At 37.3% G+C, this 13429-nt stretch overlaps 1 protein-coding gene across 12 annotated transcripts in view; it reads right to left on the reverse strand.

Annotated features, from left to right (window-relative positions):
* CHRM3 (cholinergic receptor muscarinic 3) overlaps positions 1 to 13429 on the reverse strand; it is a 453733-nt gene that overhangs the window by 240796 nt on the left and 199508 nt on the right. For 9 of the 12 annotated variants that reach the window (XM_023637166.2, XM_070263481.1, XM_023637272.2 and 6 more), the window contains exon 3: positions 2508 to 2570. The gene's annotated coding sequence lies outside the window, so the exon portion shown is untranslated. The remainder of the gene's footprint in view (positions 1 to 2507; positions 2571 to 13429) is intronic. The other 3 variants (XM_023637218.2, XM_070263878.1, XM_070263826.1) reach the window with 1 other exon arrangement.

Below are 13429 nucleotides of genomic sequence, written 5' to 3' on the forward strand. Positions count from 1 at the left end.
AAGGAAGAGACAGAAAGAGATTAAGAGATTCAGGATGTGTCTGAAAAAAAGGAAAGGAAGAGAAAAATAACTGATAAATCTTAGGTTCAGCGGCCAAAAAGAAAGTTTGGCTTTAGTAGACACAGCATTTCTCTGCTTAGCAAAAGAGATCCAAGAAGGTAAGCTATTATTTTCTACTAAGAAACTACCAGAATTTCTTACACCCTCAATTTACAAATAAAGATCAAAGGTCTAGGGAGGTGAAATGGCTTTCTTAAACCTCAAAAGAGCTGGCTGTCACCTGCATTTCCGTCTTATATTTTCCAGCCCAGAGACTTTCCCATTATCCCACACCTCTTCCCCTGTCACAGCTTAGTACCACATTCAATACCTTGCACGACTTTCTTTGCAAAGGAATTTCTATATATAATTCATCTTTTACCTGAATTTTTTTTTCTGAACCTAGAAAGTATGAGTGAAGGAATGAAGATTGTTAGCAGGAGAATATTTAATATCAGGACTGTAGATTAGAAGCTGAGTTTTGGTGGCCATACTTAGACCATTATCTCTAAACTTTTATTTCAAAAGAACAAAAAACAATAAAAGAAATGTGGAATTAATATTTCCTTCACTTGCTTTCATAAGCAATTCCAATTTATCCTGATTCCCCAAACCAGAGTTTTCCCTTTCCTTTTTTTATTTTTAAATATGGAATAGCTTCAGTTTACTTAGTTTTATAAACAGATAATCTAATGGAAATTCTGTGTTACTGCAGAACATTCAAGGGGTTGGTGAACTGTTGATGTCACTGACTAGTTATCAATATAATCAGCAACCACACAGGCTCCCAGCATGATATTCTCAGGACAGCACTGAGCCAGCAGAGTACAGAGAAGGGCAACTGACGGGTCCAAGATCAAACCTCAACTCTGGCGCTTATTATCATAGGACAAAGTTCTTAACATCGCAAAGCATCAGTTTCCTTATCTGTAAAATGGGGATAATAATACTTACTTGAAGGCACTTCATGAAGAGTAAATTAGGTATAGGTGCGTATCTAGTACAATGCCCAGCTATGAATGCTAGTGAACTGGCTGTATCTGCAAGTTTGTTTTACCTTTCTGCTCCAATATCCCTGGCTGTAGCTTTTGTCCTTGTGGTTACAAGATGAGGGCTGTGCTTTACATTAACCATGTTTTTTATTTTCTGTTTTTTGTGATGCTTTGATATCTTAAAAGCTTACTGGCCAGGGAGAGACTGCCCCTCCCAGGGCTAGCCAATTCTTAGAGACAACAAAGGGTCTGGCCTAGAGCACATCTTTCATGTGTAACCCAAACAATCCTGAGTCTGTAGTCCCAACCACCCTCTTTCCCAACTCTCACACACCAAGCCAATTTTTGCCCTGCCCCAAATCAACCCAGTGCCAGGCACCAGGCAACCAGAGACCACTCCTATAGCCCAGAGCCCACTGACATTATTCTAACTGGCCAGTCCTAAGCTGTTTACCCTGCCTTGCCTTGCTTCTCCTGTGGAAACTCCCAATAAAGACTCTGACCTAGGCTTTTTCCTCATTCCTGTCTTCTGCCTCCTGACCAAACCTGGTGCTTCCCCACGTGGTCCTGGGTGGCTTGGAGTGCCCCCTTCTCTCAGGAAACATAAGTAATAAATTCTTCTTTCAATGGCATGGACCTCTCTGAGTGGTCATTCAGTTACTTCCATAAACTAAAATCCTGCAGCTTTCCAGGTAGGAAGATGGGGTAATAACAAAGGAAAACATTCCACAAATATTCTCTTGAAGTCTACTCTTTTGGTTCAGGAAGGAAAGCCCTCCCAGGCCCAACACCTAGAGCTCATTAGCCGGAATCGAGTCACGTGGCCTCAGTAAAGGAGTCTGGGAAGGCAGAGATTTTTAAACTGGATACTTTACTGTCCTTCAAAACATGAGAAATTTTCTTTTTTAGGAAGAAAGGAGGGGAGAATAGGTATTGGGTTTTTGCACTGTTTGCTGAATAGAAAAAGTATTACTAATGATAACATTTAAAAAGGATTGAGCTTTTCCACGTGTTGCTCTTTCTTTGTATTCACAATCAGATTTTGTACAGCATTCTGAATAAGGCAATATAAATCAAAGGATGATATTTAAGCTTCTATGAATTAGACAAAGTATAAGGTCTTATATACACTAAAAATTCAAACATTTTGCACTTTTTAAAAAAACCATATTGCTACAATTAAGATACAAATTACAAATGAATATTTGAAACAAAAATCAACTTATTTCATATTTCAACAAATATTCCTTCATTGTAATTCTGAATCTGATGAGCAAATAAGCAAAAAAGTATCTTTATTAAGACAAAAAAATAGAGCATGACTATATTTATATTAAGATGCACACAGTAGCAATTATAAACTGTATTGAAAAACACAAACTTAGAAATTCCTATTCCTCATTAATCTGTTCTTACAGATCAAGGTATAAACTCTTTTTTTTAAAGCAAAGACTTTAACTCAAAAAAAGATCTTACCTTAGCGTACCTTAGCAGAAGTTCCAAATGTCATTTATTTGGCCTCTAATCAGAACACAGGTGCTAGAAGAGAATAAAAAAATGGTGTTAACATATAGCCAAGAAAGTCAATAAGTTACACAAAATGACTTGAGGAAATGTAAGAACATCACAGAATTTTCTGCATAGATCATGGTGCCTAACCACCTCACGTAACCGATGAGGACACAGATGGTCCGAGAGTTAAGGTACCTGTCATTGGCAAAAGAAACACATCTATCGACTTCTGATGAAAGGAATTTTGGAAAGTTCCACTCCACATACCTGCCAAAGCTCCAGTCACAATGAAGCGATATAAAGTAAGAAGAAAGGAAACCAAAACAAAAGGATTTGCTCATTCCTTAATGTTACATGTTAGCGATGGTGCCTTCCTTTTTTAGCGAGTGAGTTAGTATTGTGTACTTTCAAAGAGAAGTCAAGGGAATGATCCCTTAGAAGTTCCAGTGTGCTATCTTCTCCCAGACACTATTGGACGAATACACATAGCGTTATCTTATGATTAGTCCAGTTCCCATACAAGGATAGAACCCAATCTTAAAGAAAATGTCCTAACACCATTTTAGAAACTGACATTCACATTTTTAAAGCATACAGAGCCTGACAGTTAGGCCAGAGCCTTAGGAAAGCACCTCCTTTAGAAGGCTGATCTGGAGAAAGAAAAAGAGGCACCAGGTTCCATGAAAGGAGAACGAGGGAAGTGTGTTCTTGTGAAGGATGTCGCTGAGGACAGAGGGTCAGGAAGAAACAGTAAGTGCTACGGAAGAACTTGAGGATGAGACCTGATAAGATATTATTTGATTTTTAAAAGGAGGACCTTGCAGTTTCTAGAATGATGAAGGTGAAGTCAGATGACAAGAGGACAAAAAGAGGCTGTGAGGCGAGAAGTGGAGGGACTCCAGGGGCACGTGTGGAGGGATTTCCTCAGCAAGGATGAGAGGACCTTAGTGCAGCCTCCAAGAGTATGATCTGCAACAAGATAAGTGCAGAGATGGAGAGAAACATTTAATTACAATTAAAAAATAGATTTGTATTTTGCTTTTTTTTTAAAAGCATTAATCTGCAAAGGATTGAGAAAAAAGGAAAGAAAGAAAAGTCACTGGTCCTTCATCAGTTTGAGAAGCACTATCCTAGAGAACATCAGCCACTCTTCATCTCAATATCCCTTACTCCTTTCTTTAGGGGCTCTCCCGCTATTCCTTACAGTGCTAGAACTATCAATCAAGGGACCTTCTCCTACTTATAGCAAAAGGAGGACATCTGACCCATGCGAGGCCTCTTAGACTGCTCCTCTTCCAGGAGCCCAGGTCAGAAGAGTGTGTCCTAAAGAAGGAAATGGCTGGAGCTGATCATTTCATGAGATCCATTCACGTTATGCATGGGGAAACTGACGCTGGGGGTGTAAGTGAGCAGATGTCACTTGAATCCAGACTGTCTGACTCTTTCCACTAGTTGTCTTGCCTCTTTTAGACACCGGCATCTCCTCAGGAAATAATACCTACACAATTGGAACTTGAAGAGAAAATTCAACAGTGTTAACACTCACATTCCTTCTAGAGGAAGTGATGGGTAAGTCATCAAACAGTATATCAGTGGGAGGATACGGGCATTTCTGTCCCTCGTCTCTAACAAATAGATGTTTTCTGCCATATGAGGCTTGCCAGCCAGTGAGCCTAGAATTCATCTTTCACCATAGATTCCTATAGAACCCAAGAGCCACAGGGGGAGTACTTAGTGAATTCCACCGAGGCAGCTGTCACTTCTCTTATCATAACCTACTAAGTGTCTTGCACATAGTGGTTGCTCAGTAAGTATTTGTTACATGAATTTTATCATTAAAATGAACAAGTATCCAGATCATATTTGCCTAACTTACAATTAGGAGGTCCAACACACCTACATATTGAGATTCAGGTCATTTTAAGTAAGTAAATACATATCACTCAATAATATAAAATTGTTGTACCATTAATGAATAAAGTAGAAATACACACTGTTCAGACATTAAAGTGTCTGCTAAGAAAAATACCTTGTTCACTAAATGAATTGGAGAATAATAACTGAGATATAACACTCTGAAGTTTCTCGAAGTTTCTCTAATTTTCTCTAGTATTAGATGCAGCAAAGCATTCATTTTGAAAACCAGCAAGGGAACTGGCTTTCATCCTAGCTTCAAATTCATTCCATTGCAAATTAATTGCACACGACATTCATTTAGGGCTGAGCTTCAAATCTCTAAGTATAGATGACAGGTTCCTCCAGATCCCAGTAAACATGGTTTGAAAGGTTACATACTCAAAATACGATTGGCGATTCCAGAGACTGTTGTCATGATTATGCAGTTAGCCAGATAAAGAGGAAAACAATGCCAGAGACAGAATAATAATTATGGAAGGCCAGATGACAGGTTTCTTTCAATAGGCTAGCAAAATATTACTTTGATTTAGGATGTATATAGCTAAGTGTAGACTCTTTCATTAATGTCTTTAAAGCAGTAATTTCTCTCTGTCAGATAGTTGGGTGTTTATGGAATACTGATTCTGAGAAGAGTATTCCATGAGGGAGCAGTTTTGGACTCTTAGTATGATAATCTGAACAGTCCTATTTCCTTAAAACTTTACCTAAAAATTATATTTTCCTTCTTTCTAATTATTTGAACATGCATATTGCTCTTTTCTTAGGAAAAAGCAAAGCATTGGAGCAGATGTTTTGCAATCTAAGTGGGTGATAAACGAGTCTGTAGCCATCTGATTTGGACAGCGTTATACCTGCTCTCAGTCTTGAAATAAATAAGCTTAATTAACTAATTTAACTTTTTGTCTTCAGCTGAAATTAGATCCCAGACTCTTAGTGAGGACCTAGAATATTCCCCTTTTTAAATTTCACAATATATCTTTAGTTTTTTAACCTGCCTTATTGAAGGCTAAAATAACAAGTGCTTTGACAAACTTGAGCCTGACAGTCTGTTTTAGGGGAATAGGATAAATATAGTTCCAAAAATGTATATATTATGCCGTCTGGTTTGCATTAATTTCTTATTCAAAAACAGCATTCACTAAATATCTGTGCTCATTCAGATTCGTGTTGTACTCTGATCTGTTCCCATCAGAGCCCGTCTTCTCACTTTTAGCCATTCCATCTAGACAGGGAGAGACAGAACCAATTAAAACACAAAACAGCTCTTAGGAATGAAATCATTCATTCCTTTGTTATTATTCCCAATTTGGAGATAAGGCTCAGAGATGAAATAACTGTCTCAAAGTTCCCTGGTAAGTAATTGATAAAGTTGATATACAAACTTGGATCCTTTTCATTTCAAATCCCACATAATAGTAGTAGTAACCACAACAGCAACAACAAATATTAACCTAATGCTCACCTCATCCTAGGCACTATTCCAAGCCCTTTACATACACCTGATCATTTAATCATCACAGCCTATCTATTGCTACCCACATTTTATAGATGAGGAAACAAATGTCTGCTGTCTCTGTAGGGGAACCACAGCTCTACAGGGATTATTGAGACAAAACTTGGTGCTGCTTCATCTTTTTCCATTTATGATTCTCCTTCTCTGTCCATTCCTTCTTAGTTTACTTCATCCAAGTGACAGAACTGACACAACTCCCAGTTTGACCCACTTTGGGGGTTTGCTGTCAAGGAGTGTTGCCACCACCCCTGAGTGCAGTGTCTGAGGAGACATTGCAAACCCAGAATAATGTCCAGTGAGACAGGGTGGTTGATGGAGAACACAACCTCTGAAGTCTTCCAGGGTTCTGTACTTGTCATCAGGATGGTAACAGACTCAGTGGTTCATCTAAGCTGACAAGACCTCAGCCAGTGGCTGGGAACATGGGCAAGGTTCAGTATTCTGATGTGAGTGGACTAGAAACGATGAAGCAGAACACTCGGTCCTTCACCTTCAGAGGAGGTGTGCTGGGGTGGAGGCTGGGTCTACTTTAATCAAGAATTAGGAGAGCAAACCAGGATTCGGGGAAGATGAACTACAAACACTGACTCGCCAAGGCCCATCCCAGATCTCTTGGAAGTTACACAATTCCCAGAAGCCACCAAGTGGAGGAGATGAACCTCCGTATTAGCTGCACAGAGACGGGCAGGGCTGAGGCTTGCGGGCTGACAGTTTTCCATTCTTACAGCTCCTCAAACCTGAGGCCTGCAAAAGTGGATGCTGAGATTTTTATGAAATCTCATTACACCAAGAGTTCTAGAAATTCGAGACGATTATGCGAAAAGAAAGGCATTTCTTTCTATTTCAATTTTGGCAGAGAGCAGTAATGGGAGAAGACCCCTGTCCATGGGAAAGGACAACTTGTCTATTCAGTTTCAGCAGACGTAATCTCATACTGTTGAGATAAAAGTTGGAGGCTAAATTCAACTAAATGTACAAAACAGCATGAAGAGTATTATCCAAACTTTGTAATTTCACATTTCGCTCTATGTACACAGAAAAGTGACTGAAAGGAACTTCACCAATACTGTCAATACTCCTCGGTTGGCTCTTTCTGTAATTAGATGTGATTTTAGTGTTCTTACATATTTTAATTTTTTTATGTTAGGAAAAAAAATATTTAACAGCAACTAACTAGTATTTCTACAGTGCCAGTTAAATAACAGAAACTGATGATTGCTAGCATCCAACTGAGGTTTAACCAGTTCTTTCAACATTAAGCTATTTTAAAAACAAAAGAAAAGTTTTAAAGACAGTTTTAAATATCACTTTTTAAAAATATATATGTATATATTTCACACAATATGTTAACCATAAAGACATTTTAACAGTTTAATGAAATAATGCATGACCTTATAAAATCAGACTCTATAGATTATGCCTGCTGGCTGGAGTAGGCAGCTAAATGTCATTTCAATTTATTGCTCTTACTAAAAGACATAATGAAAACTTAGAAAGGAGAATCTTAGCATAAAAGAAAATATACACAACCTTAGTATCCTGTAGTAGCCTGTGTTTATTTTTCTCCCTGTCATGGACTGAATTGTGTCCCCTTTAGATTCAGATGTTGAAGCCATAACCCGCAATGTGACAATATTTGGAGATGGGGCCTTTAAGGAAGTAATTAGGGTTAAGTGAGGTCATAAGGTTGGGGTCCTGATCCAATAGCACTGGTGTCCTTAACAGAAGAAGAGGAGACACTCAAGCTCTCTCTCTTTCTCTCTGTCTCTCTTTGCTCACACACAGGGAAACGGCCATGTGAAGACACAGTGAGAAGGCCCTGTCTGCAGGCTGAGGAGAGAGGCCTCCCCAGAAACCAGCCCTGCTGGCCCCTGGATCTTGGACCACCAGCCTCCAGAACTGTGAGAGAAGAAATTTCTGTTGGTTAAGCCTCCCAGTCTTTTGGATTTTGCTGTAGAAGCTGAAGCAGACCAATACATTCCTATTTTGATATTCAGTTCTGCAGTGAACAAAAACCTGTGCAGATGATCTCTAGCTTTACCTGAAGTTTTGCCTTTTATTTTTCTTTAAAATCATAAAGTCATAGAATGTTGAAGCTGAAGGGAATTAAAGAATCACTCAGCCCAAGTCCTATCACTTCTAAATTTTCTCCTTTGATTATAAGTGGTGGATTTAAAATGAAACTTGAATTTTAAGTAGAATACGTATGATGATAAAATATTCCAATTTGCTAACATCTTTCAGTACAAGGATAAGAAAAACAAATCTCGAAACTTTACCTCACTTCATAACATAGTTAATTTGAAGGAAATTCATAGGAATGGCTATTATGTGGGGCCTATATCTGAATTAAAGTTGAAAAAGTTGTTTATTGCATGTGATTCATCATGATATTTCTACACCTGGTGAGGTAGGGTGGTCGAAAAGTACTTAATCTGTATTACTGGTAGAAATGAGGTGGGAAGGAAGAGGAGCTATGGGTTTACACACTTTCACTTTTCCTTTTGTACAGAAAAACAATTATTTTCTACCTTTTTATTCCCACTGGATATAGAGCTATTTGTGAGTTGATATATGCATTTGTGGGTAAACCTAGGAGACTAACTTATTTATGATTCTAAGGAGCCCATGGAAACAGAGTGGAAAGAATACTCAGGTGGGCAGAAGGCTGTTTTGTTCACCCTGGTTCTGCCATTGACTTTTTGCTCTTGGGCTTTAATCTCTGTCAGCCTGAATTCTAGACAACCTAACAATCTGAAGCAGAATTTGAAAAATGACCGCTTATATTTAATAATACATAGTAAAATGCCTGTCTTTTTATCTATTTTAGTTACAAAGTAATACAGCTCATTTAATATTCAAACAATACCTAGTTACATAAAGGAAAAAAAATTAATGATTTTTCCTTCCTCCATTCTTACTCCTAAATTCAATCTTCTTGAATGTTGTTTGATGTTTATTGTTCCACATATTTTCTCTTATCGTTCAACATGCCCATTTCCTTTGCTATCACACTACCTTTCAGATTACTATGTATATGCTCTTCTCACTAAACAATATGGTACATTTTTCTCATCAATCCATAGGGATCTAACTCATGCTTTGCAAGAGTTTGTAAAACCACCTCAGTATGGATGTGCCCTAACATATTCAACCCTTTTACTGTCTACGGGATCAGGATTGTTTCCTTTTTTCTACTGTAAACAATTTAGCAAAAATAATACTTGTGCAAATGTATATTCATTTTTGTAGTTATATATTCCTAAAACTATCACTTAGAGGACATAGGGTCTTCACATTTTATATTTTAGTAGATAATGCCAGTCACTTATCAAAAAGGTTGTAGCAATTTTGTTTCTTACTTTCCTCACCATAATTGGGTATTATCTCTGTCTGTCTATCTATCTCTTGATGGATTGAGAAATCTATCTGATTTTTGGCCAGAAAATCTGTATTCTCAGCAGTATCTTTTCATTATCTGTTGGGCCTCAGAGATAGTCTTGAACCAAGGACAGACTGGAAACAACCTTTGGCCAATGTTCCAAGGTGGCATAAGAGGGAGATAATCCTTGGAAAAAGATATTTTAGAAAAAACAACAGTAACTACTATTCAGAGAAAGGATTTTTAAAGGCTTGTGCTGTATTGAGAGAAAATGAGCCAGTGTTCCATTCAGTAAATTGCTCTACATGGAAAAACACATTCTGATTTAAAAGTCACTGTTAATATGTTCCCCACAAAACCATAATTTAAAAAATGTCTAACTCTCCAAATGGTTTCCTGTATTCTTTAAAAGTTCAAAAACAACCTGTAACAGAGGAAAAGGTCCAGCCTCAAAGTTCCTTAATTTCATAAACAATGTTATATCTTTAAAATGCTACTCTTCAGCCAGAGATAGCCCAGTTCAGATGCTTGGAAGTGTTAATCACCGTTTTCTTCAGGTAACCTTTCAGCAGCCTCAACTCAGGTGGCTTATAATTACAGTCCTTAAATCTCAGTCTCTCTCTCTCTCTCTCTCTCTGAAATTGTCGTAATATGAATGTGAAAACCAGGAAGCAGTATTTCTTACGTGCAGTCAACTCAGTGTTATAGGGTCTAATCAAATAATACTGCTTTTACAGGGGTTCAAGGATCCAATTATAACGGAAAAAATACATACCTGGAGTTTAGACTCTTATAAAGGATATTCTTTTGGGTGCTTCCATCAGGAATCAGAGAAATGCCTTAAAGGACCACTAGTGAATTTGCAGTGCAAGATCTCTCGGGATTGGAAGAGCCAATCTCATCCACTACACTTTGGAATTGATTAGAAGGTGAAGAATTAGTAATGATCTTGGCTCAGTTTAAAACGCCTTAGGTAGATATATTCTTAAAAATAGATAATAATAGTGAAGGTAGAGTTTGTTCTATTCCTAGGATTTGCTTGTTTGGAGAATAATTGTTTTCTTTCTTTTTACCTTTTTCACTCTTCATATCAGTACTCACAGGAAATTTCCATGTTGGGTCTTCAGCAACAGCTGAGTCTGGACTTTGGGCAGTAATCTGATTCGGTGCCTTGGTTTTTCATCCACAGCCTGAAGTTAAAACCACCAACTTACCTCAGAGGAATGATACAATAACTACACATCATGAGACAGGGAAAGGAAATACAACATCTAAATGATAATGTGACTGTTTTTGAATGATTAGAATGTGTGTGACTTTTTTTTTCTATCTAACATTCTTGTTTTCCAAGGCATTTTTCCTGTTCTTTTTAATGGGCATATATTACATTCTGATGAAAAAGTAACTTGAAAACAAATTCCCTGTAATATGAAGCCTGAGCTCCTCTCCAAGGCAGAAGGGATCCTCCCCGCCTGACAGACACCCTGCTGGCTCTCCATGCTTCTCTCCTCACACTCCCCCTACAGGCTACTAGCTTCTTCTGTGGCTACCATGCTCTCTGTAATTAAGTCACCTTGGCTTATCTATTCATGTGTCTATCTCTTTCACAGGCTTGTTGGTAAGGACCATGTGCCCCAAACATGCCCATAAGTCCATGTTGTTGCCCAGGTAGACACACAGCTAAGACCTGAGCAAATAATGAAGTCATGCCTGGTAAATTCCAAACAGCAGGCACTTCTGAGAGTGTGCTGCAGTAAGCCAGACTCCTTAGGAATATAGTTGATGAAACAAACAAATAAACAACAAAAAAACAAAGAAAATTAACAACTGCAGGCAGAGACTGAGAAGATTAATAAATGCTTCTATAAGATACAAGATAAGCAGGATACTTAGGGACATTGTCATGAAACAATAATAGTGTGGGGACATAAAAGGGACTGTCACAAGCTATTCAATCCAGACACAAAAGGAACCTGCAGTGGACCATTATAGTGGTCATCTTATCTACACATTGTCGTCCATTTTGTGTGTGTGTGAGGAAAGCAATGGAAATTAATATTGGAATTCTACACCACTTACAGTGTGCTGGATATAATTATGATTATAAAAATAAAGATATTTTAACACCACATTGTAGGTTCAAATTTTTTGGCATAACTCTTTATCATTCTTATAAAAATTAACTCTTCTTGGCATTGTTGTAGAAAACCACCTTAACTGTGTAGATTATGATAGTGGCCAAGAAGATAGTGTTCAGAGTAGGGAAAATGAAGCAATCAAAAGAGCTTCATATGTGTTTACATCATTTTCTAGACTGTACTTGATATCCCAGGAGCTTCATAATATTAAAAATAACATTTGGTACCCAAATAAATTTGAGAAATTCTGGGTTAAAAACTATGTTACCATTATTTTTACAACAGGATCACTCAGAAGTTAAAACAGATACGCATTGTGAGTTTCCTAAATGTGGATATATTTTGCTTTTCCCAATCTTGTTTGGCCAGGTAAGGTTTTCTTAGGGGAACTAGGGTAAATGCTGCATTGCACAAACAACTCAGGATCCTTTTCTACTTCAGTATAGAAAAAAAGATCTATTCTTCAAAGTCTAGCCTAGCTTGAAAATGAATTTGCTCTTGAGTCTCAATAAGTTTTTCCCCTAAATTTATAAACTCCATAACATTATGAAAAATAAATTTATCTTTCTGAAAAGAGAATACTGTATGCTATGTTGCACAGCAAAAACTAATTTATTTGGGACAGAAAAGAAAACGTTCAATAACATTTATAAATACCACATTTTGAAATGCAACCATGACATTCTTAGATATACTCTTGAAACCGTAATGAGCTCCTGAAACTGTATTTAGCTAAAATTTCAACCTCTTAAATATTTGGAAAGGTCACTTTTGATGTGATGAATTATAATTTTGGCAGTTCCTATTGTACAGCTGTTCTCAGGAAACATAATACTGTTGGTGGTATAAACAGCATATTTAATCGGTTTCCCTGGAGATCTTTTTGTTAAATATCTTTTGGAAAATGCTCAAATGTCCTGAGTTTGTATAGTTTTTTCCTGATGGCTTAAGCAATACCTTTGGTTGGCAAATGGTTAACAAATACTACTGAATAACACTGGAGCCCAGAACCCCAAATCATCTATGGAGCAAAAACACACAGAAAGAAGCTCCTTAAAAGAAACTCTCAATTAAAAATTATATTTTTAAAGAATAATTACACAGCAAAACGTCCTCTATATTGTGTTAAGTGAAAAAAAGAAAATCTGAGATATGAAGTTGTGTGGATAACATGTTCACCATCTTACATATACACAAATCTATACACAAAATACTCTTTAAAAAGACAGAAAATTTAGGTTTAATGAAGTGAATTTGCTGATTGAACAGGTCAAAAACAGTCAATTATCAGCAGTTTCATCCAGTTCAATTTGCAGATCAAAATGATAATAGTGGTTATAACTTGGGAGTTGAATAATGATTTGTTTTTATTTCTTTTTTGTGCTTATTTTCAACACTATTCATAAGGAGCATTCATTGATTTTAAATAATATGCTTTTAACTATTTAAAAGAAGATGCACAGAGGCAAAAACATGTTAATTAAGAGATTGGGTTGTTCTTTGGAGGGAAAGGTGAGGAGACAGAAGGAAGAGTCTGGGTTGTGATTTAGGAATCATTTTCAAAAGCTGCATATGGAGTCCAACATCTCACCATAAAACTAACTGTAAGAAAGGATCTCGGCTCACCAGAGTTTAAATGAGAAACACTTGCTGCATCCGGTGTTCAAAGACTGCCCCTGCTTTGGGCCCAAGTCATGGAACAAAAGGACACCAGTATTTGTATCAGGGATGGGGCAATATGTAATGGAAATATTTGTATTGTTCACATAGTATCATTCTTCTTCCCCACTTAAGATATTTGACTCTCTTTAGTTCTTTTTTTTTTTTGAGGAAGATTAACCTTGAGCTAACTGATGCTAATCCTCTTCTTTTTGCTGAGGAAGACTGACCCTGAGCTAACATCCGTGCCCATCTTCCTCTACTTTATATGTGGAAC

The sequence above is a fragment of the Equus caballus genome, chromosome 1 (assembly GCF_041296265.1).
Source record: "Equus caballus isolate H_3958 breed thoroughbred chromosome 1, TB-T2T, whole genome shotgun sequence".
NCBI lineage: Eukaryota > Metazoa > Chordata > Mammalia > Perissodactyla > Equidae > Equus > Equus caballus.